The sequence below is a fragment of the Balaenoptera physalus genome, assembly GCF_965194825.1.
Source record: "Balaenoptera physalus genome assembly, chromosome: 8".
Taxonomy (NCBI): Eukaryota; Metazoa; Chordata; class Mammalia; order Artiodactyla; family Balaenopteridae; genus Balaenoptera; species Balaenoptera physalus.
The window spans coordinates 14,733,854-14,759,838 of NC_138887.1; the positions used below are offsets into that span (position 1 = coordinate 14,733,854).

Sequence of the window (25,985 nt, forward strand, 5' to 3'; positions counted from 1 at the left end):
ATGAGCTTTGCCTGATCTAAAAACTTCTTATGAATGAACTCATAACAATAAGTACTTTTTTGGTTAAAGCTTCTTTCACTCAGTATTATTTTTTGAGATTCATCTATATTTTTATGTGTATACATGGTTCACTCCTTTTTATTGCTGAATACTCTTCCATTGTATAAATGTACCATAGTTTATCTCTTCTCATGTTTATGATCACCTGGGCTAGGAAACATGTAATGTGCTCTTAAATGAAAAAAAAAAAAAAAAAACCACAAAACAAGATAGTTCATATGGTTTCATATTGTAAAAAACATAGTCAAATATATATATATATGTCACTGAGACATATTACAGTTTGGATCTCTGAGATTCATATTATTGGTTTTATATATATATATATATAAAACCACTTTTAATATATATACATAAACACTTTATACATAAACCCTTTATATATATGTAAATGCTTTATATACACACACATATATAAATACTAAATATAAACACTAAATACTGTCTACATAGAAAGCTATCTAAGGGGATAATCACCAACACTCTTAACAGTGTGTCCCATCTGTGGTAGAATTTGGGTGATTAATTTTTTATGCTTACATAGTTTCTGGTTCTTATATAATCAACATTCAAGAACTAAAAATTTACTGCTTTTTATTATTAGACTGCATGTGATGGGACTGTAAGGAGCTGAGATTGAAAAGAAAACATTGAGCTATAACATGAGTCTCCTTCCCTGAAATCAAAGGGAAGAACAGAAATGAAACTGCTTGGCTGGAAGAGCCAGGACATGATCGTCTCCCCACAGAGATCGGTTACGGAGAGCTTTGGTTACTGTAAAGTGACCAAAGTGCCATCTGTGGAGAAACAGCCTGCGAAAAACTCCTCTCTGAACAAAGACTCAGACTGGAGTCCTGTCCCTGGATTAGAAAGCCACCTCGTAAAATCCCCCAAAGTTATTTTTTCTCTACTTTACAAAGATTGTGAATTAACCTTTTATTGTTTCCTAAGGAGAACAGGCAGGGTAAAGAAAAAAGTGGAACGTTTTACTAAAGGCAATTGAGAATAAAGAGTGCCGAGAGAGGCACTCAAATATATATAAACCTGAGTTTATGTGAAAGGATAACTAACTAAATGCATCACCTCATATCATCTTGGAAGTCACATGAAATATACTGGGTAAATTTTTGTTTCACTGGAATAGTTAAGTGACATTACTTCGCAAAACTCACGAAAAGTGGTAGCTCAGAACCCTTGTGGCTTTATTCATAAACCAAAACTCTCCCTGCTGTGTCTGTTGACGACCTTCAACAGTTGTTGTATTTAAAACATTTTTTAAAGTTATATCTTAATTCTAGGCCTGGTGAGATGTGTCATTAAAACCAAAAGGCAAAAGGATTATTCTAAATAGACAACTACCTCGGTGGTGTTCAGGAGGATCCCGAGAGGAGAAAGAACGTCTCACCTTCTGTGCTCAAGCCTTCCTGAGGAGCTCAGGTAGTTCAGTTCCCCGTTCTTGGAAAACGGGACTGGAGACTGAAGAGCCAGCCCTGATTTTTCTCTCCTTTTTCTTACACAGAAGGGAAGTGATTCAATAGCACAGGATTACTGGTGAGGCAGGAACAGAACCCAGACTTTCCCACTTTTCATATGAGAGTCAAGCTATTGGACGAGGCTTAGGCAGGGCCATCTGAGGGCCAGCAGACACCTCGGTTCCATGGGTACCACAGGTCTCCCTCCACATTTATCCCTGGTTGTGCAAAAATGGTCCAGTGAGGTCCCTTACAGATCCACTGGTGTGAGAGCCTCAGAAAACAGCCCTTGCAGCCACAAGAGGACCAAGCGATCCTGTAGTTCCATGGGCCGAGTAGAAAGATCACTTGGCAGGGTAGGCAGAGCCCTGGATGCAGAGTCAGATGACTTTGAATCCTGACCCCACCCAACAAGTCAGGGCTCTTAAACTCTCTTAGTTTCCTAATACGGGTGGAAAATGTATCAAATAAAATATTGATCATGTTAGAGCACTTGATTTAATATCCCCAATTGAAATAATGAACTTGAATTTTTTTTTATTAAGCACTCATTTGTTTAATGCTGTGCTAGGTATTGATGACTGTATAAAGACAATTTAATAATTTAATGATTGGAAATCTAGACTTCAGAGTTAGATTATTTTAGTTTGAATCCCTGCTCCACCATGGATTATTGGCAAGAGATTGGGAGGTTATTTAACCTCTCTGCTCAGTTTTCTCCTCTGTAAAATGAGAATGATAAAAGTACCTTCCTCATAGGGTTATTATGAGCATTAAATGACTTAATATATTTAAAGCATGTAGAACAGCTCCTGGCTCATAATAAGTGCTATATTTTTGGCTATTATTAGACACTGTATCTTACTGACAAAAATAATAACAGAGATGAGAATAACAATGTATTCCAGTGTTATTTTGATGGCAGTATAGGTACAAAGGAAGAGTGGCCAATTTGTATATGAGCTAGAAAGTTTATACTAACTTATTTGAAATCAGAATTAATCCACCAGCCAAGAATAGCTATATATTACCACCCAAAGAACTGTAAGGAAGCTATTAATCTGTTCTGGCTTTCTAGGTCTGGGCTGATGCAGTGTCCTGTGGTAGAATATGATTGGCTAAGGCCATGGATCCCTTTGACCCTATTAATCAGTACAAGTAGCAGCTTGAGGGCAGTGGCCTGGGGAGGGGTCACAGGCTCTCAGCTCCTCATGGTTAACTCAGGGGCCAACTTCTCCAGCCCAATCTGGCTGTCTGTATAATCCTCACTCTTCTCAGAAGCACAGCAATCTGTGCTGACCTTTTCCATTGCACCTCCCTATCCTTTTCCCCAGATTTATTTCTCCCGGGGGAGAGATTAGGAAGAATAAAAGAATTGCACAACTTTTCCCATTTCTGCCTTTGCTAAAATTATACTGATGTACTGGCCACAAAACACCAGCAACTCAAAAACGGGAGTCTGCCAGGAGTTGTTGCTGGGATAGAGAACACACACTAGGACCAGTTGGAAAGTCAGGGCAAGAATAAGGCAAACCAGAGTCGGAGACCAGCTGTCAGTATGGAAATTGCTAAGAGCTGACTAGGAATGAATACCTGAAAGCAGAGACAAGAGAGAAAGAAAGAAAGGGAGGGAGGGAGGGAGGGAGGGAGGAAGGAAGGAAAAAGAAGGAACCAGCAGAGGCAAAAGGTGGCAGTGGAAGAATTATAGAATTATTTCTAGGTAATATTTTAAGAAATAGAATCATCTTTTTAAAAAATAGAATCAGGCTACATTCACAGTTATCCTGTGGGACTTCCTAAAGATACCAATTAACTGGGTTTGACAGAAAATTTTTTTTCACGCTATTTACTTTGGGAAAGAAAGTTATAGACTCCCAAGAAAGAATTAAAGACATGCTAGTATTCTCAAGGGAGAGAGAAATGGTCAGGTTGGTTGGTTGGTTGGTTTTACCTAAATGCAATTAACTGCTTATAGCAAAGACAATCCATATAGAGAAACCCAAAGAACCATGAGGTTGAGTCAAGCAGCACGGTGAGGTGGTGGGTGTCTGGAGGCAGGATAAAAGACCCTCGTAGATGGAGGGTAGAGCTTCATCTTTCTCTTGGCTCAGGTGGACACCTGGAGCTTGTTCTCTTTAGTACCACCCATGTACAGTCACAGAGGTGTTCCCCTTCCAACCTCGTCCATTCTTGATATCAAGGATCCAATCTCTTTTTAAAAAAGCCTTACGGCTATCTTGGGCCATTGGAAAGAGGGAAGTTCTGTTGAGGACAGTTCAGATAGGACTGTGCCCTCTTGGGGCACAGACGTTCTTCCTGCCAAATGATCAACAGGTGATAGGCGGACATCTCCAGATGGGAGCTTTCCCTGTATGATAACCAGCAGAACAACCAAGGTACTCCTCTAGAGAGGTGTGCGGAGCTGTCCCAAATGCAGTGGACTCTGCAATTATTGCCTCAGCTCAAGACAGAGGCCAGGCCAGCTCCCAACTCGTGACTATCTGGTCCCCTTCAGGTGCATCCCCTGAACAGGGCTGCACTGTCCTCCTCCCAGGTCATGCTTCCCCCCTATTCCAGCCCATCTTCCCTCATGGGGCGATAGTGGTCTTGTTTTTCATCTTTTCCCCTTCTAAGCTCTGACTAATGTCACAAACTTTATTCTTGATTCCTTCAGGACTTAGTTATTTTTACTCTCAAAGTTCATGTTGACAGTGTTCTTTGGGAAAACAAAACAAAACAAAATCTTGATTTCTTTGCCATTTTTCGGGCCAGCTGACTGACACTTGTGCTTTTTTTAAAATTTATTTTATTTATTTATTTTTGGCTGCGTTGGGTCTTTGTTGCTGTGCGCGGGCTTCTCATTGCGGTGGCTTCTCTTGTTGCAGAGCACGGGCTCTAGGCACACGGGCTTCAGTAGTTGTGGCTCGCGGGCTCTAGAACGCAGGCTCAGTAGTTGTGGCACACTGGCTTAGTTGCTCCGCAGCATGTGATATCTTCCTGGGCCAGGGCTCGAACCCATGTCCCCTGCATTGGCAGGCGGATTCTTAACCACTGCACCACCAGGGAAACCCCTGACCTTGTGCTTGATCTTCATTTCTGTTCTCCAACTCTATGCCCACATTTCCCCCTCCCCCCACCACCCACAAAGCCGACCTCCAGATATATCAGAACATGTGCTGCCTTTGGTCTTTTTCACACAGCTCACTTTGCACACATATACTGAGATCAAGAGACCTTCAAGCAGGAACCTGATAAAAACGACCTCCCATCAGAAGTTCAGGCATGGCCTCCCTAGAAAATAGCTCCTGGGGCAGACAACCGTGTAAGGTTCAAGGAAGTTACATATGTTTAAAATTCAATTTTTTGAATTTATAACAAATTCAACAAACAAATATAACATACCCATGTGTTTCAACCTCTATCTCAATTATCCTGTGTCTTTGCCCTCTTTAGTTCCAACCCTAATTCAAAAGAAGTAAGACAGATTCTCCTACAACAAATCCCCAAACTGCCATGGCACTCCAAATTTTTGATAGAGTCAACAATTGACGATTTAGAGACTTTAAGAAGTAGAGAATGACAGCACTATTCACAATAGACAAAACATGGAAACAACCTAAGTGTCCATCAACAATTGAATGGATAAAGAAGATGTGGTACATATATACAATGGAATGCTACTCAGCCGTAAAAAAGAACGAAATAATGCCATTTGCAGCAACATGGATGCAACTAGAAATTATACTAAGTGAAGTAAGTCAGAAAGAGAAAGACACATACCATATGATATCACTTACATGTGGAATCTAAAATATGGCACAAATGAACCTATCTACAAAACAGAAACAGACACAGACATAGAGAACAGACTTGTGGTTGCCAAGGGGGAAGGGGTGGGGGAGGGAAGGACTGGGAGTTTGGGATTAGCACGTGTAAACTATTTTATATAGAATGGATAAACAACAAGGTTCTACTGTATAGCACAGGGAACTATATTCAATATCCTGTGATAAACCATAATGGAAAAGAATATAAAAAAATAATATCTATATGTGTATAACTGAGTCACTTTGCTGTACAGCAGAAATTAACACAACATTGTAAATCAACTATACTTCAATTAAAAAAAAAGAAGTAGAGAGTGAGATGAAAGAGTACACAAGGAGACTTCAAAAGGGCTTGTTCCTACTTAGACGATGAGCGAACAGAATTAGAAGTCCACACATTAGCCATCTCAGATCCATGCTGGAGTGAGTGTGAACGTAGGGAGCAGAGTAAAAAGAATCCTTCCAGCTTTCAAGCCATGGCCTCTCTCTTACTCCTCATTCTCTCTTTTATCAGCCTAAGTGTCCTCAATGACTTCCTTCATGTAGGCAATTAAGAGTCTTACCAGTTCCTTCTTCATGTCCCTGTGGAAAGCAAGTTACAACTAGTAGAATTTGGAGGCCCTGACACTGGCCTATCCACTGAGAAACTGAGCAGGGTCAAAAGTTCTTTAATTCCTCACATCTAGGGCCTATGCAAATACTTCAAGTCCCAGCTTTATTTTGTAAACTTTCACTTTTGGAGAATATTTTTAAAGGACTCGATTGCTGTAGATGATTATGGTTTGGTTCATGTCTGGGAGGAAATTTCTGCCCAGGTCATTGCTCTAACTGCTGTGGGGTACAGCTGGAAGCCTCAGTCAGGAAGAGCCTGAAAGCCCTTGTTTTCTTTTTGGTCCACCCCAAGGGCCGTTTAGAAATGTAGTGGTTGTGATTTGTCAAATCATTTTGGAAACATTTTTTTAAAATTTTAGCTTAGCATTAAATGCACTGCATATGGGAAACCCTGATCTGTGAGCTCAATGGATATATGCTTTTCCAAAAGAAGTGGGAAAAATTCATTAGCACATACCTCCTTTTGATGTTGACCCAATCTGGGCATGGTATAACACATCCTATATTTAGACCAGTGATGTTTATACAAGCTACTGACCATTTACTGAGTTCATTTACTCAGCTAATAGCAGAGTCCAGATTCAAGTGAGGGCCCTTGTTTCAATACATTAAACACTAAGGTTACAATGCATTTACATTCCCCTTATAAACTAATCTGAAGGTATTTCTTAAGCAAACATTTGAAGTTTCATATTTGTAAATTAAGATGTACCTAGAAAAGGAGTGAAACATAACATCATAAAAGCATTCCTAGGGGACTTCTCTGGTGGTCCAGTGGTAAAGAATCCACCTTGCTAGGCAGGGGATGCAGGTTCAATCCCTGGTCAGGGGACTAAGGTCCCACATGCTGCACCGGTGCAACCAATAAGTAAGTAAGTAAATAAATAAATGAAAAAAACTGTTTCTAGAATTTTGGAATGGAAGGGAATCTTCTAAATAAAGAAATTGAACCCTAAAAAGAGGTTAGACTAAAGTAATATGTTCAGCAACATCATAGGTATCAAACAATAGAATGCATTCTGATTTCTATTTTTTCCTCTTTAAATTATGAAATATTTTGAACACATAGAAAAGAATGGAGAAGAACATGGTTCAAAATTCTTGATACAAAGTTTTAGCATATTTTAGTCAACAACTATTTAATCTGAATTTTAAAGCCCTGTACACTCCTCACTGATCCTATTTCTCTGTCGCCTTCCTCATTTGCTGTTCACATTTCCATGTTTTAATGTTTTTAAATCATATTTTATTACCCCTGTGTATATGTGTAATATATTTCGGGCATTTAAAATTTTTTTCTGTTTGTAATTTTTATCTTCATATTTTCTGCAATGTTGGAATTCTATATAATGAAGAATATAAAAAATAATGCTGAAGAACAGCCACAGACTAGAAAATATTTGCTAAAGATACATCTGACGAAGGACTGTTATTCAAAATATACAAAGAACTCTTAAAACTCAACAATAAAGAAAACAACTTGATTTGAAAATGGGCCAAAGACATCTATGGACACGTCACCAAAGAATATGTGCAGATGGCAAATAAGCACATGAAAAGATGCTCTACATCATATGTCATCAGGCAAATGCAAATTAAAACAACGAGATACCGCTGCACAGTTGCATACCATGGGCAATATCCAGAACACTGACATCACCACATGCTGGTGAGGATGTGGAGCAACAGGAATTCTCATTCATTGCTGGTGGGAATGCCAAATTGTATAGCCACTGTGCAAGACAGTTTGGTGGTTTTTTATAAAACTAAACATACTCCTACCATAGGCTCCAATAATCGCACTTCTTGGTATTTACCCAAAGGAGTTGAAAACTTACGTACACACAAAAACCTGCACGTAGATGTTTATGGAAGCTTGATTTATGATTGTCAAAACTGGAGAACAATCAAGCTGTCCTTCTGTGGGTCAATGAGTAAATAAATGTACATTCGGACAATGGAATATTATTCAGCACTAAAAAGAAATGCACTATCAAGCTATGAAAAGATATGGAGGAACCTTAAATGAATATTATTAAGTGAAAGAGGCCAATCTGAAAAGGCTACATACTGTATTATTCCAACTATATGACATGCTGGAAAAGGCAAAACTATGGAGACAGTAAGTAAAAAGATCAGTGGTTGCCAGGGCTTGGGGGGTGAGAGGATGCACAGGCAGAGCACAGGAGATTTTTAGGGTAGTGAAAATATTCTGTATCGTACATCGTGGATACATGTCATTATACATTTGTCCAAATCTGTAGAATGTAAAACACCAAGAGTGAACCATAATGTAAACTATGGACTTTGGGTGATTATAATGTGTCAGTGTAGGCTCATCAATTGTAACAAATGGACCAATTTGGTGGGGAATGCTGATAATGGGAGAGGCTATCCATGTGGAGGGGCAAACAGTATATGGAAACCTCTGTACCTTTCCCTCAATTTTGCTGTGAACCTAAAACTGCTCTAAAAATATAAAGTCTTCATTTTTAAAAAGTTAAGTCTGATTAGCAAAAAGAAAATACTGGTAATCATACTGATATTATATATTTATATTGAAGTATTAATGATGTATAAATCACTTATCACTTTTATTTTCTGGCATGAGCTACTAGGTAGATAAGATATAAGATATGATCCCAAGATATGAGATTTCCAAAAAGTGAATATGAACATCAACATTTAAGAGATGGATGGAACAGCCTACAAAAAAGAACAGAAGCGCAGAAGGAGAATGGAAGAATGTGATGTTATCATAGAGCGTCATCAAAGTATTGGAGTAGTTAACAGTGTCAAAAGTGGCAGACACTATATTAGGGACTATTACGAGTACATTGAGTTTTCACACAGGAAGGAATGAAGGGAACTGAAGAATGAATTTTACCACAAGACATGCAAACATTCAACGCTTTGCTCAGCCCACAGACCCAAAGACACACAATTAAGTTCTTTCAGTTAGGGAAAGTTATGTGAGAGTATCTAGAGTAAAAGAATTTCAGCTTTTATAATTCTTCACATGAAGAATAATCCCTATAAAATGGTTCAGAGTACAATTTTTTTCTTGATTCTATTTCATCTATAAGAATATCACTTTAAAACATTGTTTATCAAAACTGACACTGTAAAATCCTCACCCACTAATGTTATGTTGCCTTCTCCAAAAGAAACTTAAGAATTTGGGTTTGGAGCCATTTGGAATGCCCTCATCAGCACTTATTAGCTGTGTACCATTGGCCAAATTATTTAACCACGATGAGCTTCAGTTTCGTCTTTCTTAAGTGGAAGTGATTGGGTTTTTTGAGGATAAGTTAGATACTGCATGTGGTAAGTGCTTAACGAGTTGCAATAATGCTAAGGCTCTCATAACATATTTTAAGATACTCTTCCTCTCAAGTCTTTTGTCTTTGAAAAGTACTTTGTAACTTATTCTCTGATTTACTTGCATTTATTTATAACTGCTATTAGTATAAACAATGTGATATTCCTTGACAAAAGTGAGCCCCTGCCCTTCATAGAACTTTTAAATTTTTAATCCTCACCTCTGAGTGGTATATTGCTCTAATAACATGCTACATTAATTAACTGAAGGACAAAATCATGATAATCTCAACAGACGCAGAAAATGTACATAATAAAATTCGACATTCATTTATGATGAAAAAAACCCAAATACTCTTAGCAAACCAGGTTAGAACAGATATTCAATAATCTAATAATGAATATCTACAACAAACAAAACAACAGAACTTCAGCAAATACACTTAATGATGCAATAATGAAATTGTTTTCTTTGGAATTGGGAAAAGGCAAGGATGTTATCACTCCTATTCAACAATTGCTCAAGTTCGTAGTAATACAGCAAGGCAACAAAAAACACATGAAAGCCATAAGGTTTAGAAATGAAAAAATAAAAGTAAACTTCTATTTGCAGATACTACGATTATATATAAAATATTTTAAAATAATTTACATTTAAATCATGAGACTTAAAGAATGTTTTGCAAGACTGCTGTACATGAAATCAATATTTAAAAATCAGTTCATTTCTATATATTGAAAAGTGTTAGGAAATGAAATTTAGTGTATGCTCTTATAATAGCATCATAGTGTTAAACACCTAGGAATAAATCTAAATAAAATTCTGCTAGACTGCTATACAAAAAACTGCAAACACTAAGAGAAATTAAAGAAAATCTAAATCGTGTTATACAATATGAATGGATTGGAAAACTCAGTCTTATACCAATTGTCAATGAAATCCTGCACTCTAAACTCTTACGGATTTTTAAAAATTTCACAAGCTGAGTTATAAAGTTTATAAAGAAATGCAAAGGACTTACGGTAGCCAAGACTTTCTTAAAGAAGAAATATGAGCTGAGAAGACTTTTTCTCAGATGCCAAGACTTATTATAAAGCCACAGTAATTAAGACAGTGTAGTGCTGGGCATGAATAGGCAAATAGATCAATGTAAATCTGAAATAGACCAAAGAAATCAGAAATCATCTGCTGCATATGGGAACAGTTGCCACTGCAAAATACAGCTCTCAGATCTGGCTGGACTCCACATTGCATGGGCAGATTCTTGATTAGGGGGTCTGGGGGCCAGGGGAAGATGTGTTGTGATATGCCACACTTACTTCTGCGTGGTGTGGCCACCCTGCTTCCATTAAGTTTTAGTGCCTTTGTCTAGAAACTTAATTCTGTAGTTCATCTGACACTTGTTTCACATGTTTTTGGTTTGAAGACCAGTCTGACTAGAATTGGGGACAAATGCCAATATTCTCAAGCAGAGAGGGGGACCACAGTATGCCGTGTTTAGACACAACAGCCCAATGACAAAAAGCTATTGGGTGTTTGGAGGCAATTTTTATGGGCAAGTCATATCAGTTGAATTTGTCTACTAAACCCCTAATTTCAAATGGTAGGGCTTTGGGGATAAAGAGAGATAATGTGATACGAGCAGTAGATAGATTCCCAGTAGCTCCCAATCCCGGTAGCCAAGTGCTGGTAGTTTAAACCAGCCAAGTTACAAGGATGATTAAAGTCTTAAAAGGAAGTTGAAATAGCAAAGGGAGGACAGGCTGTGGTCCAAGTGTCACAAGTGGAAGTCCCACCTCTGGGAACCTGGCATGATAACATTGGAAGAAGGAAAGTCTGAACGTCTCCCAAGTGCCTGCCAGACTGACAGTGGTGACTTTTCAATTAGAAATTAAATAAATGCCAGAAGTGTGGATGTAGGAATATGAGAGAATGGAGTTTCCCAGACCCAACCCTCTGTGTGGGAGGGGATAAAATACAAAGGCTGATTACAAGTCAAGCAAGGTTTTTAGTGCCTGTGTTACTGCTTTTGATTCAGAAAAACTCTGCTTTTACATGCTGGTTAATCTTTTTAATTCTTACAGATAGCTCTTCTGCCTTCTGAAAAGAGCTAGACCAGACTCTCACTGAACTACTGTATACAATATTCTGAGCTCTTAGAGATTTTTCTGAAAAATTATGTTGAGATGATAAGGTCTCAAATAGTTTTATACTTGGAAAGATACTTTTTTAAAAAAAAATATAGATGCCAAATAATGGCATCCATTTTTAAAATATTTATTTATTTATTTATTTATTTGTGGCTGTGTTGGGTCTTCGTTTCTGTGCGAGGGCTTTCTCTAGTTGCGGCAAGCGGGGGCCACTCTTCATCGCGGTGCTTGGGCCTCTCACTATCATGGCCTCTCGTTGCGGAGCACAGGCTCCAGACGCGCAGGCTCAGTAGTTGTGGCTCACGGACCTAGTTGCTCCGTGGCATGTGGGATCTTCCCAGACCAGGGCTCGAACCCGTGTTCCCTGCATTGGCAGGCAGATTCTCAACTACTGCACCACCAGGGAAGCCCGGAAAGATACTTTTAAAGTAGAGCATTAAGGATACCTAATAGAGACATAGATCATTTATTAGTAAATTATAAAAAATGATTTTGTATATGAATTTTTTAGGGAAAATATTACCTTGTTGGATGAGAACTGAGGAAAAGCAATGGAGAGAAATATGCTGGGGAAACAATGGACTTAAAAAAGTTTTCCACTAAACAGAAAGTACAGACATCAGCTTCAGGTATAGCTGGATCCAGATGCGCTCACAATATGACCAGAAAACTCTCTGTATTCATCTCTCATCTCTAAGTTTCTTTGCATAATCTTCATTCTCTGAAAGACTCTTCCCACTTAGTGGTAAAGATGGACAGAAATAACTCTAGTCCTCATTCTTATCACCTTCACAACTTCACCAAAACAAATGCATCCCTTTTCTGATGGCATTATTAAAAGTCTTTAGATTGACTCTAGTCCAGACCTGTATGATTGGAGTTGGAGCCAGTCCAACGTGGATCATATACACAAAAATGTGGAAGGGAGTTTCCCCGAAGTGGTGCTGTGCTAATGAACATTTTTTCCACTGCAAAATAATTATTCACTAAATGGAGCTTTGATAAGCACCTATTGCTTAGAAAGTATTTGCCATGCTTCTAACATCACTGGTCTTGCCAATACGCCTGCCTGGCTCTTAGAAGACAGTCGGGTTGTCTTCACTAGTGAAGTCTGCCTCCTTTTTAGGTGTTTACACTTCCAGATGGGCAGAGACCACTGGAACCTGTGGTATACCATGTTTTTTTCCCATGGAAATTTTAGTGATTTAAAACCAGTGGTCCATGGCAACAAAAAGAATAAAATCCCTAGGAATAAACTTACCTAAGGAGACAAAAGACCTGTATGCAGAAAACTATAAGACACTGATGAAAGAAATTAAAGATGATACAAACAGATGGAGAGATATACCATGTTCTTGGATTGGAAGAATCAACATTGTGAAAATGACTATACTACCCAAAGCAATCTACAGATACAATACAATCCCTATCAAACTACCAATGGCATTTTTCACAGAACTAGAACAAAAAATTTCACAATTTGTATGGAAACACAAAAGACCCCGAATAGCCAAAGCAATCTTGAGAAAGAAAAATGGAGCTGGGGGAAATCAGGCTCCCTGACTTCAGACTATACTACAAAGCTACAGTAATCAAGACAGTATGGTACTGGCACAAAAACAGAAATATAGATCAATGGAACAGGATAGAAAGCCCAGAAATAAACCCACGCACATATGGTCACCTTATCTTTGATAAAGGAGGCAAGAATATACAAAGGAGGGGCTTCCCTGGTGGCGCAGTGGTTGAGAATCTGCCTCCCAATGCAGGGGACACGGGTTTGAGCCCTGGTCTGGGAAGATCCCACATGCCGCGGAACGACTAGGCCCGTGAGCCACAATTGCTGAGCCTGCACGTCTGGAGCCTGTGCTCCGCAACAAGAGAGGCCGTGATAGTGAAAGGCCCACGCACCGCGATGAAGAGTGGTCCCCACTTGCCGCAACTAGAGAAAGCCCTCGCACAGAAACGAAGACCCAACACAGCCATAAATAAATAAATAAATAAAATTAAAAAAAGAAAAGAATATACAAAGCAGAAAAGACAGCTGGGAAAACTGGACAGCTACATGTAAAGGAATGAAATTAGAACTCTCCCTAACACCATACACAAAAATAAACTCAAAATGGATTCGAGACCTAAATGTAAGGCCAGACACTATAAAACTCTTAGAGGAAAACATAGGCAGAACACTCTATGACATACATCACAGCAAGATCCTTTTTGACCCACCTCCTAGAGAAATGGAAATAAAAACAAAAATAAACAAATGGGACCTAATGAAACTTAAAAGCTTTTGCACAGCAGAGGAAACCATAAACCTTTCTCCCTCAGAATGGGAGAAACTATTTGCAAATGAAGCAACTGATAAAGGATTAATCTCCAAAATTTACAAGCAGCTCATGCAGCTCAATATCAAGAAAACAAACAACCTAATCCAAAAATGGGCAGAAGACCTAAATAGACATTTCTCCAAAGAAGATATACAGATTGCCAACAAACACATGAAAGGATGCTCAACATCACTAATCATCTGAGAAATGCAAATCAAATCTACAATGAGGTATCACCTCACACCAGTCTGAATGGCCATCATCAAAAAATCTACAAACAATAAATGCTGGAGAGGGTGTGGAGAAAAGAGAACCCTCTTGCACTGTTGGTGGGAATGTAAATTGATACAGCCACTATGGAGAACAGTATGGAGGTTCCTGAAAAAACTAAAAATAGAACTACCATAGGACCCAGCAATCCCACTACTGGGCATATACCCTGAGAAAACCATAATTCAAAAAGAATCATGTACCACAATGTTCATTGCAGCTCTATTTACAACAGCCAGGGCATGGAAGCAACCTAAGTGTCCATGACAGATGAATGGATAAAGAAGATGTGGCACATATATGCAATGGAATATTACTCAGCCATAAAAAGAAACAAAATTGAGTTATTTGTAGTGAGGTGGATGGACCTAGAGTCTTTCATACAGAGTGAAGTAAGTCAGAAAGACAAAAACAAATACCATATGCTAACATATATATATGGAATTAAAAAAAAAAAAAAAGGTTCTGAAGAACCTAGGGGCAGGACAGTAATAAAGACGCAGACGTAGAGAGTGGACTTGAGGACACGGGGAGGGGGAAGGGTAAGCTGGGACGAAGTGAAAGAGTGGCATGGACATATATACACTACCAAATGTAAAATAGATAGCTAGTGGGAAGCAGCTGCATAGCACAGGGAGATCAGTTCGGTGCTTTGTGTCCACCTAGGGGGTGGGATAGGGAGGAGATATGGGGATAGATGTATACATATAGCTGATTCACTCTGTTATAAAGCAACAACTAACACAACATTGTAAAGCAATTATACTCCAATAAAGATGATAAAAAAAAAAAACCAGTGGTATTTTTCAAGTAGTCGTTTTTCCATTTAATAAACTATTTAATATATGTGTATTTTAAAGATGTGGTTTATAGTTTTTTGGCTCACAGTTTGAGCCACTTCTATCCCCCAAAGTATTCTTAATGAGATATCTTAATTCCCAAAATAAACTTCCTCCAACTAAGTCACTCAGCAGCCATGTATTATGTGCCTGCCAGTTGCGCTCTATTTAGGCACAGGTATATTAATTAACAAGTAAATTAGGGTCTCTGTCCACAAGATTCAGCATAATGAATCTAATTTACCCAGATTCAGAGCTATATCTTCTGTCTCTAATCTGAGCTTAGATTTGGCCCCATGTAAGAAATTAAATTTTTTTCAACAAAAGTTCAGTATTTCATTTTAACCAAAGCTGTATTTGAAGGCAGATTCCAATAAGTGTGGTCTGATACAAATGACACCATTCATAGCAAACAGCAACAGGCCAGCTGCAGTTTGAGTCATGTTTCCGTAAACAGAGCATGTGTATGAACTCTGACCCCCTGGTAAGGTTTCTACAACTTAACAAATAAAATAGTGAATGTGATAAACTCCTGAAAACTAGCTTACGGGTCAGAAACTCTAACCAAAGTGGTGCTGCCAGGCACTGTTCTTAGAACAACTTATAATAAAAGAAAAACATTTTTTTTTTTCTTCTGTTATCCCTCTTGTTCAGGAAGAAGCAAAAGGCAGCTTAGTGAATTGGAGACAACTGGAGGTGGTTTATAAGGATGGAGTGCAAAGGTAAGTTGGAGTTTGTAGGAAATAGCTTTTAATTGGAGAATTGTCCAGTTCTCCCCAGTGTCACCTGCTTAGGCTCTTGGTGGCTGCCAGTGTAGCTAGTTATCTGAAGGGCAAGAAAGCCTGAAAACAACTGGAAGAATCCAAGTCACATCATCTTAAACATAGAGTTGTGATCATAAATACAAACACAGTCAAGAACTCCTCCAAACGCTGGCATTTCTGAACACAGTTACATCCATGCGCCAGGCCTGGCAGTGGGCGTGTGGGTGACAGCCCAGACTGACCTCTGGGCGGGTGGTCAGTCCTGTCAGGCTGCACTGATGTACATCTTGCTTCAAGGACGAGATTTCCTTTGAGGACTCTGGGTGATCTCTTGGAGCCGCCTAACTGGCTGACCTGGGAAACCCACACCAAGTGCCAAAGGCACCAGAGGGGATCGGGTTTAGGCTTTTGGCCAACTGCATGCAATCTCCACCTCATTCTGGGAAGCAGGCAAAAAGCTCATCCCCTTGCAAAGCGGAGAGAAGGTTTTCCAAGGAAACACAAAAGCCAAGTTCAGTTTAGATTCAGAAAGTCACTGCACCAAAGAGTCCATGAACCTCTCCCTGCAGAAATGAGAGAGGTGGTTCTGGGCCAAGCTGGTTCTTAACACATGTGCAAAATGGACCACCCAAGAGATGGCTCTTCCTGAGCAAAATGGCCTTCCTTCCTTCTGCCTTCCTGTGTTTGCAACGACGAGCCCAGGAGCAAGCTGATGACACCAGTCTAGGGCCATAGAGGACCATTCCTAGTCACTGTAGGCATCAAAAACATCAAAAGAGAAAACTATTAAATTCAAAGACTTCACCAGTAGCTATTACATGCAAAGCACTTCCAGTGGTAAAGTGTAGGAAAGGGTTTAACAAATGAAAACAGCCAACTCAAAACTGTACTTTTTATCCATCTTCCTTTCACACTTGTACAATATGACAAATTCAGGCAGAGGTGCCCTGGGGATGTCTTAGAATAATTCATAACCAAGTGGTCTTGCTGTTATTTCACTACTCCTGATGGCCCACAGTCTAAGCCTCCCTTTTCATATTATATCTTTAGTATTGTTTATTCTTTTTATTAGGTGACTTGCCTCTTCAGCTCTCTTTTCCAAATAACACAGTTTAGCTTAGGCTTTGACATCTATTAAAACACAAGGTCTCCTTCAGGTCGTAATAGACTTGATTACTGTTTTCACTTAGGATGTGAAGTTTAGTATCCTATCCTATCAGCTGGTTACATGAAAGAATCTTTAAAGGCTGGGCCCAAAATAACCCCAGCCAAGTTCACCAATTTGCAGACTGCAGGCTAAATCTGGCCTGCAGATATTTTGTTTGGCTGGGCCAGTGATTTTTGTTTTGTTTAGTCTTGGTTTTGTTTGGTCTTGTTTTGTAATTGAATTTGAATGACTTTCGGCAGAATATTCTTTTTCAAATTCCATAGACCCCGCCTCTCTCTATTGCCATGACCCTTGTAGGTATTTGGGTTTGTGATGCCTGCCCTACATAGTAAGTGGTGATAGCAAACACCCATGTCTCATTCCCAATCCTATGATAAAAACTTTTGAAGTTTTACCTCTAAATTTGAAATGATTTTTTGGTTTGTATTTGTACTATTTGTATTCTTTTGAGATACTTATTATCAGATAAAGAAGACCTTTCTATTTCTTGTGTATTATGAGACATTATCATGAATGAGTGTTGAATTTTACCAAATGCTTTTCCTGCCTCTATTGAGATAACCATATTTCTTTCCTTTTTTTCTATTAATTACTAACTTACATTGTTCGATTACCAAATGTTAACCCAACATCATGTTCTCAGAATAAGTCCTTCTTGGTTGTAATATATGATCCTTTTTATATAGAGCTTGGAAGTGTTTGCAGTTATTGTGTTTAGAATTTTTACCTAGTTTGAAGAGACAGCTTACTTTTTAATTTTCCTTTTTGGAAAAGGAAATGCCCTTGCTGGGTTGTGGAGGTCAAGGAAATGCTTGGCTCATTACAGAAGTCAGCAGGGGTTTCCTCTTCTCTAATCTTTGGAAGACCTTGAGAAAAATGTAAGTAATTTAATATTGTGGGAAGAGTTTGAATTTCAAATTCAATTTCTTTAATAGATGTAGAACTATTCATAACTTCTTTTCATGTGGCTCTTTGGTAATTTGAGATTTTCTAGAAATTTGACCGTTTTTACAAATAAGTTTTCAAGGTAATTGATGTCATGTTCTAAATAGTATCTTATTATTACCTTCTTAATGTCTTCTGATATTGGTAATTTGAGCCTTTTCTCTTTATTTTTCATTAGTCTTGCTAGGAGTTTATCAATTTTATTCATCTTTTCTCACAACTAACTTTTTTTTTTTTAATGTTTATTTCTTTTTTATTTTTTTTGGCTGTGTTGGGTCTTCGTTTCTGTGCGAGGGCTTTCTCCAGTTGTGGCAAGCGGGGGCCACTCTTCATCGCGATGCGCGGGCCTCTCACTATCGCGGCCTCTCTTGTTGCGGAGCACAGGCTCCAGACGCGCAGGCTCAGTAGTTGTGGCTCACGGGCCTAGTTGCTCCGCGGCATGTGGGATCTTCCCAGACCAGGGCTCGAACCCGTGTCCCCTACATTGGCAGGCAGATTCTCAACCACTGCGCCACCAGGGAAGCCCCTCTCACAACTAACTTTTGACTTTATTTTCTCTACTATATGTTTTTTTAAAGATTTTTTTTAAAGTTTTATTTATTGATTGATTGCTTGATTGCTATGTTGGGTCTTCGTTTCTGTGCTAGGGCTTTCTCTAGTTGCGGCAAGCGGGGGCCACTCTTCATCGCGGTGCGCAGGCCTCTCACTATCGTGGCCTCTCTCGTTGCGGAGCATAGGCTCCAGACGCGCAGGCTCAGTAGTTGTGGCTCACGGGTCTAGTTGCTCCGCGGCATGTGGGATCTTCCCAGACCAGGGTGCGAACCCGTGTCCCCTGCATTAGCAGGCAGATTCTCAACCACTGCGCCACCAGGGAAGCCCTCTACTATATGTTTTAATTTAATTAATTTTAATTCTTAATAACTCAGATATGACTGTACCATTAGACATAATCAAGCATCCAAATGTTGGCAACTAGGTATAGAATCTACATGAATGTGATAGTTAGACTCTAATAATCCAGGTGTGTTGTGTAGATGGTCCAGATATCATGAGCAGCATTACTGTCAGGGACATAGTTTTCTGAGGTGGTGAACGGCTCATGGAATCATTCCAATCAAGTCAAATAGGACCTTCTCTCAATTTACAGTTATTACTATAAGATTCAGTGTATATTAAAACTGTACAGAAATATTTTGTGTTATATATAAAAGAAGTTAGGCTCTAGGTAGATTTTTTCCTCTATGTAAATATCCAGTGAGACAATTTGGAAGCTGTGCAGATGTAGGACAAGTATTCGATTGCAGGACACCATGTATCCCTGAACCCTCTTGCTGAATGTCTATAGGGTTTCCCAATTACTGTGACAAAAGAGGAAAAAAGCCTCCTAAAATTTCCAAAATGCCTGGCTAGGTGGCTCTACCATTCCCTTTGAGATATGACCACTGAAATAGGGAAGAAGTCATACAACAGATGACTCTCACTTGTCAAAAGTGGTTCTTTCTTTAACTCCTCCATCTCCATCATCATTCAGGATTGATTACCAGACTCCACTTTGCTTCTCCTGCTCAGAGATGTTGTGGCTCCCTGGGGCTTGTCCTAACAGAGGCTTCCTCTGTAGGCTCAAGGCTATATTGAGTCTATTCCTACTGTGTAGTAGTGTTCACTCACCACCGCTACACTGATGCTAGCGTAAGATCTGTTCCCAGCCTGTGTGTCAGCCTTGGTTTTGGTCTTTCTAAAGCCCTTTGGGTATACTTCCACCCCATTTCTTCATTTGGGCTGTCCTGGACTGACTTCCAGTATAGTCGAGCCCTCAATTCCAGCAGATGGTCACCTCAGCATCAGGCTCCCTCCCTAGAGGTCCCAGGGGATTTTCCAGATCCAAAATTGGCACCAGGGCTGATTGAAGACACAGTAGGTCCTGATTGGGTTTGGTACTCCAGTTCACTACATATTTTAGGAGCATTGCCTGGATTACTTGTCAATTTCAAATTCTCTCACCCATGCTTTAACCTAGTTGCCACTTCTGCCTCTGTCAGCCCTTAACTACCTCTTTTCTTGGGCCAGCATGGTGTTGTGTACCAGTTGCAAAACTGGCATTCTCTAGGCTAGTAGCAAGTTCTATGATGATGTTAACCCACCAAATTACAGGGTCTGCAGGTTCCAGTCCAATGGCTAGCTGGGATTTCCCTCACTGATGGATTCAACATGTGCTTGATGCTGGGGCCCTCAGCTCAGGGACCTGTGACACTGTCTGCATTGAGATGGCTTCCCCCCTCCAAGTACTACACCTACCCACATTATACACCAAATCTCTGCCTACCTTTTCTTTGACATAAGTTGCTGCTTACCTGTTAAGCTAGAGGTGAGGTTGTGGTCATCAGCAACGTGAGCAGTGGCTCTCTGTTGCAAAGGCTGCCCAGGTAAGTGACGTGACCTGATGAAAGTCCTCATTGTATTGAAACTCCTTCTCCTGGTGAAACTCCTACTAGCTGTACCGCTGTAGACCCAGAGGCTCCCATAGCCAAGCAGACCATGTCCCCGGCTGCTCACCAGTGCACTGTCAAATCAGGGTGGAAAAGGAGCCTAATTTTTCTTTTGTTTTTTGTTTTAGTTATGCTTTCCTCTTTCTTACTATGACCCAGCATTGATTTTCAGGGGGACATATGCAACTAATTTTAGCATAACTAACAAATGGGACATACTTAAACCAATTTGAACATAATTTGCAAATGGTCAACAAGTGGTTGGTCAAACTTTCCCCGAGCATAGGTATGGTATAACAAGACAGGACAGACCTGGGGAAAGCATTTTTTCTATAAAGAACACTATTTATCTACGCAGCTGTTCTGATACCAGGTCCTGATTGCACATCCATGGACATCAACCTTGTTCGTGTGTGTTTCTTCACTTCTGGTTTTGTCCTTATGTTCTTGTATCCTAATATGTTTCTATTCTCTGGATTCAAGTCTTAAGCGACCTCCTCACCTGCCAGGGTTTGCACTATTCATCTTCTATCAAATGCAGACAAATCCAAGCCGTGTGCAGAGATGCACAGATGAGTGGTCTGTTGGGAAGGTTGGCTTCATTCTAATTTTGGCCACAAGCTGACTCCTCTTGTGTGCAGAATGCTCCTAAATTAGGTGCTTGAGGTAGGCAGTGCTAACAGTGTATTATAAAATGAGAACGCGCACAGAATGGACCTGGGGGGATACCAGTGTGTGTAAGCTACATAGACACTGACTAAAACTTTTCTTTGTAAATATTTTCTTTATAGTTAGTCACTAAAAATTACAGAGCTTCAGTCACCAAAAATGTATTTCTTATGCATAATCATTGAAACCAGAAACGTAACCTGATTCTGCATTCGAAACAGGACATTTTTTTCTGGTTTTGTTCATGGGAAATGGCTGACTTTGACAGAGTAGAAATTGAAAGTTAGAAGCTTATGGAGGAGAACCATGATGCAGAAGGCACCCATCACAATGTTTGATAAATCAAATTTTACCTATAAAATTAAAAATGGCTAAAGAGTATCGTAGCGTTGGCTTTGTAAGAAACTAAGCTATATCTGAGTTAAACTTTTGGCTGCTCAAAAGCTTTCTAAAATACCTGGTCAAATGGATTCATTCTCAAACACAGAGATGGTTCCAGAGCACCTGCGGGGCCACAGTTGTAGATCACATGCATCTCCTCTCAATGCCCTGGTTGGGTCACCAGTGGCCAGATCACATATCTGAGGAAATTTTTTCTCATTAGACAGAAAACCTGTTCCAGAGGGATGGTGGACAAAAAAAAATACATATTGTCATCCACCTTCTGTGCCCTTTTTCCATTAACATGCTGTGTTGCTAGCATAGAAAAGTCTGCCATGGAAAGTGAATAAAATACTCCTTTTAAAGAGCACAAACAGGGAGATTAGGAAGGAGAATTTAAAACATACTAAGATTACACTTCTGGGAATTTTCACACATCATATTTCCTTAGTATAAAGATCTCTATCCAAGACACATATTTGTAAGGGAAAAAAATAATGAAAACAAATATGTAACAGAAAATTGGTTAAGTACATAAGTCCTCCATATAATAGAATGCTCTATTATCACAGTTTTTAATGTAGATCTATATCAAATATCATTGAAAATATTTGCAAAACAATATCAAAATTCTTGTGGAAAAAATAAGTTATGAAACATACCTAGTTGGCCAAATATTTGTAAAATTAAATTTTCCTTATGTTTATACAAAATCTGGATAGAGATATATAAATCTGTAATAATGGTGATTATCTCTGGAGAGGTTTTAGGCTTTTTTTTTTTTTTTTAACTTTACTACTTCTAATCTCTCTGCAATGGACTTGGATTGATTATATAATAAATATGCTGAGTACAATAAAAAGTGTAATATTTCCCAGAGTCCCGGCCTCTAGTCAATGACATAACTAGTAGGAATGAAAGTAGGTCCACAGGGTTGTACAGTGGCTTCATGGCCTTCCTAACTGTTGCTTAAACTACCAAATCTCTTGCTTTGGAAACTTCTATCCTACATTAAATGACACAGGGATTGATGGAAAACACTGGCTGGCTTTACCTTTTACTGTGAGTGAAATGGACTCATTTTATCATGTAGTTTGAGTGAAATTTACAATCTAGATATGGCTGATTGTAAGCATGGCATGAGTTATGCGTATTAAAATTGCATCAAAATGGTTTATACATATCAATTACTCACTGCTGTTTTTAACAATAAAAGACAAGAGACCAGGAAGAGAGGCCCTGTCCCAGCTCAAACTGTGAATGGCTGAAGCGTGGCATATTCAGTATTCTGTTTCCATTGGGACTAAGGCAGAGCTGTGTCTTCTCCAGTTGCTTAATCCACTACACTTACTTTTGCATCTCTCTTAGTATTAGCTATCAGAATATTACAAGGTTAAAACCAGTATTTGAGTCTTTATGACACGTTGTTATCCAAAAAGCCTTTAATTTCTAATAAAAATGGTTTTACCGTAAGAGAAAAATTAATCTGTGAGCATTGACTCGTTTCAGGTTTTTCTTCAGAAGAGATTGAGCTGGTAGCCTAGGACAGCACCAAGTAGTGGTGTTTACAAAAGGAGAAAGATGTCAAATACTCAAAGATGCCTTTACTCAAAGGCAAGTGGCAGAATTCACTGATTATAAGAAAGCAAATGTGAAAATGACAATTCTTCCACATACTGAAGTTATGGGCTAGGTGCTTTATGTATTATCTTTAAACCTCACTACAAAACATCCTGATTTACAGATGAGGGAACCAAAGTAGAGAGACTGCTCAACCCAGCAAGCTGAGAAATGGCAGAGTCAAGATTTTAGACAATTTTTGTTTTATTTCAGTCTCCCGTTCCATGAAATTGTAATACCCCTATAACTCTACCATGCTTTTCACAGTGCCACCACGTAATAAATACTGTAGACAGTCAACTGATATGACAATCAAAAGAAGTGTTTATCATTATATTCACATATATGGCTAATGGAAGGAAAAAATCCAAACGAGATTCAATTTTTGTTACTATAAATTTTGTTACTATACTATAAATCCTGTCTATTCTTTCCTGAAAGGTATTGTGATACAGAACATTTAAAATTGCTTATTGAGAATAAAAAAGTCTTCTACTTGGTTTTGATCCAATTCCAAACCAAAGGAACTCTTGTGCTGGGGTTTGAGACAAAGTACTGAAATGATAAATGTCCTATGCTAGACTGTAAACCGCAGTCCCTTAATTCAGATGACCTCAAGGCTTGACCAGAGAGTACTCAGCTGCTTCTTCCGGTTACCTTTTCATGCTGGCTTGTCCTTAATATAGTTAATGCTCCCCAGATGTATCAGCTGCTTGTGCTCTTTAACCCTCACTGGGCTCACATGCAGCGCTGGCTGCTTTTCTCAGACACGGGGGAAAAGAAAGAACTCCTTAACAGAGATAACTGCGAATATTTCAAGTGCCTTCAGGGCATGACAATGCCATGCAGGCAAAGCTACCAAATGCATGTTTTTGTTTTAAATGTTTTATTTTTGAATATTTCCCCCCAGAATATAGGGAACAATATAATAAACTCCCCATGTGCCGTTTTCCAGCTTCAACGAAATATCCTTGCCCATATCCACCTTCCCAAATGATTCTGTGGCAAATTCCAGACAACATTTTATTTTATGAACAAACATTTTAGTATGTAACTCTAAATGAAAAGGACTTTTGTTCTTTTTATATAACACAATATCATGATTATATTTTTTTAATTAATAATTCCTGGATATCATCAAATATTCAGTCAGAGTTCAAATTTCCAATTATCTCTTTAATGTCACAAATGTTTCTAGTTTGAATCAGGATCCAAACAAGGCCCACATGTAATGATTGGTTAATATATTCCTTTTAAGTTTCTTTTCACCTATTGGTTTCCCCCTCCATCTTTTTTTTTTTTTCTGTTTGTAATTTATTTGCTAAAGAAACTTGATTATTTGTCCTATAGGATTTTGCTGATTACAACCCCATAGTATAGTTTAACGTGTTCCTCTTTCCTCTGAATTTTTTATAAATTAGTAATTGAATCTGGAGGATCGACCAGAGTCAGGCTTGATTTTCTGAAGACTCTTTTTTTAGGAGGTGCTTTGATCCTCTATCAGGAGACTCCTAATATCTGTTTATCTTTCTCTTTTTGATATTAGCAGTAACTCTATGCCTAGATCCATTAATTCATTTTGGGTTACAAGAAAGTGAGATTCCAATTCTATCATTTATTTTTCATTTATTTGCTAAAATACCACAATAAAGAAAATCTTACTCTTATCTTCTATTTCATTACTGAGTGGTTCTTTGTTTATAAGTTTTCAAAATGATGAATTGGTTCACTAGTGTCTTCCAATTGCTGACCAGTTTTTTTAAGTGTCATTATGAACTCATGGATTTAAACTTATTTGATATATTTCAATCTTTTGAAGGTTTTTTCCCTCATTGATCTTCATATTGTCTCATCTTTGACAGTCTCTGCAAGTTGATTCCCAAATCTTTGACACAAATCTAGTCATCTTTGATAGCTTCCTTATTATGTGATGTGACAAGATTTCCAATATGATCTGTATATTTCCTGTCCCAGACCTGGAATTAGCCATTTCTCCAAGGAGCTCTGGATCCTTTCAGAAGGAAATTAGATTTCAATACTAAATTCTAGGTGCTGGAGGTACTCATTGCTACTGGGTGCCTCAGTATTTATGGGACTTTTCAGTTGAAAAAATTAGAAAATATTTTTTTTCAAGCAGAAAATATCACTGATTTATATTGATACTTCAAATTCAGGACTAAAAGGTCTTTACTTAATTTCTCCTTTCTGGTATCTGTTTTTCCTTTCTCACTTGCCAAGAATCTTGCTTGTGAAGGACACTGGAAAATAGGATTATAATATCACAGAATTATACTTTATACACAGCATTTTTTGAATTGCAATACCATCACTACCACCTACAATATGATCACTGAAAACTGTTTAAATTTTTTCCAGCAATTTTTGTCCTTAAGGCATATACTGTTAGGGATGTATAGCCAAAAACTATTTTTCAAAGTTACTTCGATTAGTTTCCATGTGATTATGCCAGCAACTAGTTACCCATTTAGATTCATTGATCTCATTTTAATTTCAATTTTTGAGATTAAACTTTTTTTATTATAACAGATGCTTACATGGTTTCAAAGTCAATTCTATAAAACAAAATATATTCCAAGCAGTCTATCTTCCATCCCTGTTCCTTCATTCCATTCACTCTGTACCCTTGGAGAAGATGTCAACATTAGGATTGGTACATTATGTACTATATTTCTTTCTTTATTGCTATCATTTATTCATAGCGCTACAATTAACTATATACTGATGCTCACCACCAGTCCTAAAATTGATATATCTCCAGTCATTTTAGTTGTCTGAAGGTTATTCTCTAGTAGATACCTTAGGAATAACTCATGAGATATTGAAAAGAGTTTATACTTGGAAAAGTTTATCTGAATATAAAAAAAATCTTGGCTCAGATTTTCATATTTGGTTCACCCCAGAAGACATAAAATTTTGCTGTTGAAAACTGTTAACAATTTGATTTTCTTTCATTTGTAAGTGACTTAGGGTTTTTTTCCAGATGTCAAAAGAATTTACTCACTTTCTTGAATAACCAATAATTTTATTAGATTTTTCTCAGTGTTCTCAG

The 25,985-nt window shown here is 38.5% G+C and overlaps 1 long non-coding RNA gene across 2 annotated transcripts in view; it reads left to right on the forward strand.

Annotated features, from left to right (window-relative positions):
* LOC309666301 overlaps positions 1 to 25,985 on the forward strand; it is a 200,905-nt gene that overhangs the window by 66,189 nt on the left and 108,731 nt on the right. Inside the window, exons 2-3 of one of the 2 annotated variants that reach the window (XR_014267026.1) lie at positions 15,537 to 15,604; positions 17,589 to 17,692. This is a non-coding gene — a long non-coding RNA (uncharacterized lncRNA). Of the gene's footprint in view, positions 1 to 15,536; positions 17,693 to 25,985 lie in introns of both variants that reach the window. The other variant, XR_014267025.1, reaches the window with a different exon arrangement.